Source organism: Lathyrus oleraceus, chromosome 4 (assembly GCF_024323335.1).
Source record: "Lathyrus oleraceus cultivar Zhongwan6 chromosome 4, CAAS_Psat_ZW6_1.0, whole genome shotgun sequence".
Classification (NCBI taxonomy): Eukaryota; Viridiplantae; Streptophyta; class Magnoliopsida; order Fabales; family Fabaceae; genus Lathyrus; species Lathyrus oleraceus.
In genome coordinates, this window is record NC_066582.1 from 162539167 (window position 1) to 162542681 (window position 3515).

General features: G+C 34.3%; 1 long non-coding RNA gene across 1 annotated transcript; it reads left to right on the top strand.

Annotated features, from left to right (window-relative positions):
• The first annotated feature begins 692 nt into the window (after positions 1-692).
• On the top strand, positions 693-3164 carry LOC127074314 (uncharacterized). The gene is made up of 2 exons (XR_007785969.1): positions 693-1162; positions 2844-3164. It is a non-coding gene; the product is annotated as an uncharacterized LOC127074314 (long non-coding RNA).
• The last annotated feature ends 351 nt before the right edge of the window (positions 3165-3515 follow it).

A 3515-nucleotide genomic window follows, 5' to 3' on the forward strand; every position in this document is an offset into this window, starting at 1 on the left:
TTGATCAAAGTAAACTTTGATCAACATATAATCATTGGGAAAGAATCAGTTGAATTATGTACAACTTAATGGATTAATCAGTCAAACTAAATGAACTGATTCTAAGCAAATCCCTAAGCCAGGGGAGCATGCATAACATGAATCTTCTAAATCCTAGAGGTAAAATTGTCATTGTGCACAAATTGATCAATTAGGGAAATGTTGAATTAATTTCTAACAGTTAAAACCTAGTCAAAATCAACTAAACCTAATTAATTCGATCTAAATCTAATAATGTCATGAGATAAAAAAATAGGCTAATCTGGAAATTAACCTAATTCTAACATCTAATTATGCATAATTGAGTTAATATGGAACCAATCAAGATTAATTAGAATTAATTAAAACTAACCAATTAAAATTAACATGTTAATTCATGATGAAAAATTAAGCAAAATTTAATCTTAACCTAATTCTAATATTAACACATCATTTTATACAACAAAGTACAAAAATCAGAGATCGAAAGTTAATCAGAATTAATTAATGATAATTAATGAATAATGGAGATTAAGAATGGATTAAGGTTATTAATGGCGCAGGGGGTGTGTGAAGCAGAGAAAGGGGGGTCTGTAAGGAAGGAATGAGTGCAGGCCCATCGCTAGGGCCCAATGTCCCTAGTCTATGATTCAAAATGGGGATGATACTGAAGAATGGGCGCATTCCCAAAACAAACATCCACGTGAATTTAGAAGGACCGGGTTCTTTAGGTTAGAACAGATCACATGCTAATTCATCTTACCATACCTTCTCCGTCTCCACCGCGCCAAAAAATGCCTCCGGCGACGGCGGAGGTCGTCTACCACAAAAGTCATGTCACTGAGATTGACTTCCTCTACAAAATCTCGACATGACTTTGATTTTCAACAATTCTCATTCACGGCTTTAAATCGAAGCCAGAGAACAAAGAACCATAAGTTTCACATCCTAAATTAAATAGTGATTACGTACGAATTCAGTCCCAAAGCTTAGGGATAATGCTCCTTAGAGTGTATTCTACAAGATGATAACAAGATTAGGACGAGAAAAGAGAGAGAATCGAATACCTCCAAAGAAGAGATTTTCTCGGGGAATAGTTGGAATGAAGAAGATGATTACAGCGAGATGGATACTCTTGAATCAGGTATGAATTACACTCATATTCTCCTTCCTCTTCTTCTTAACTCCTCTTATTCTACCTTCAATAGCCTGTAGGTGATACTTGATTGTGATGTTCTTGCTGCTGTGTATTCTTGTTGTCGTGTGCCTGAGTGAAGAATGTGAGTTGAAGGTTTAGCTCGAGTACAATTGAAGCTTCAATGTGAAGCTTCAATGGCTTCCAAGTAGAGCTCTATGTGAGAGTTTGGTGACAGAGAGTGAATCAGGGAGGTGAAGATTCTGAGATTGTGATTTTGGAGAAAAATGTGATGGATTGTGATTTGTGAACTCTGATTGAAGAACCTAATTGTGGTGAGTGATTAGCTTACATAGGAGCTGGATTTAACAGAGATTAACTATGTTAAATCCTGCTAGTTAAAATAAGTTAGATGCTAGATTACTGTTAATTACTTTGTTAGAATGAGTTAGATTAGTCTGTTAAATCTGTTTGAAGTTAGTTATGGAGTTAGTTGAGTGAATTTGAAAGCTGTTAAGTCTGTTAGATCTGTTAAATGGAAGTTAGTTAAGTTAAGTTAGAGAACTAGTTAGTTATGATTATTTAGAAAAACTATTAACTCTGTTAGTTCGAGCCCTATTGTTTAGATGTTTTTTCTTTTTGACTCTGTTATACATAATGCAACAGCTAAATTGTCTTGAATATCTGTTAGTAAAATGTTAAATTGATGTTAGTAAACCTGTTAGCAAGTTAATTGCATAGTTAGTTAAGTAAGGGAAACTTTGATTGCACCATTAGAAATATCTATTTTGCTGTAGTTAGCTTTATAACTCTGCTATTTAATGGGAGTTTGTATGGTAAACAATTACTATGTTAGTTAAGGTAAACTGGAATTTTAGTTTGCAATTAGCTAGTGTTATCTACAAATTGAGCTTTTGGAAAAAAGGAGTTGTTGCAAACTGATTGATGGTTTGTTGCTTCTCTGTTAGAGTAACATTAATGATCCTTGCCTTACCATGCTTAATTCAGAAAAAAAAAACTTGGCAATGCCAATTTTCTGTTGCAAAATTGGTCATGTTTGGTGTTAGAATGCTACTAGTCATAGCTCTGTTCATGTATGTGTATTGCTATACCCATGGCTATTATGAAGCTTGGTGTTAGATTTTTATGAAAGTTAGGATTTATGTGAATGTTTGTTGTTCATGCCTGCTTGTAGTTGGTTTGCAGGTGGTGAAATGATTAGCTTGGATCACCAATTTAGTGTTAGGATGCTTGATCACTAGCTCAGTGGTTGTGTTAGCATATCTTTTCTTAGTTCAAATGTTCTTCTATGAAGTGTTAGAAACAGGGTTGTTTGCTGCAGGAACGTCTTGGGTTTATGTTGGGAAGGTGTTAGGTTTATGCATGGTTAACATCACTTGATTGGCATGTTAATTAGTGAAATGATCTTCACTTTTCATGCTATGCCACACTAATCAATGAATTATCCTGGAATGCCAATTGATTTGAAAATGTATTGGACTCATATGGATGCTGCAGAGCTGATCATGACTTTGTTGTTGTAATTTTGCATGTCATGACTAGTTAATTTATGGATGATGGTGAATCTTTGTGGACCCTTAGTGGAACGTGTGAAATGTGAATTGGTTTTAATGTTGGTTTTAGGTTGTTATGGTTTGAATGGCTTACTACTTGATGCTTGTTCTTGTAGGTTCTAATGCATAAAGGCATGACATGGTATGGCAAAGCAAATCAAGTCATGGTTTTGATGAAACTTACACATGAAACAACTTTGGCATGTGAGATCAAGGGATAAGATGGTACAATGAAGAACCAAAGTGGAGATTAGGATTAGGCTCATGGATTAGGTGAGTTGATTTTGATCAACTGGTTGACCAAAAAGTCAACATTTATCCAAAGTTAACTGTAGGGTCAAGGTCATATTTCTTGTAATTTTTTGTATGAATGATGTAATTGGTATTTGTATGAATGGAATGCACTATTTTGAATGGAAATGATTCCTTTATTTTAATGCAAAATATGCCTTAATTTCAAATTGTAATTTTACCTCCAAAAAGTTCCATGTTTGAATTCACTTTGAACCAAGAGACTTGAATGAACCATACAATTTAAAACTTGAATGAATGCACTAAAAAAATATGAATCAATACACCATGAAGCCTTAAATAGGCCACAAAACCTGAATGATTATGCATAGCACAACTTTGGACCACATGAATCATAAAAAAATAAGCGTAAACCATGATCAAATGATTGATTCCATAGATAAGGGCAGGATGTCATCTATAATGATCAGATGAATGTCAAACACCCACAATCAGGGTTTCACGTGCAAGATCAACATACAAACCCTAATGTCAAG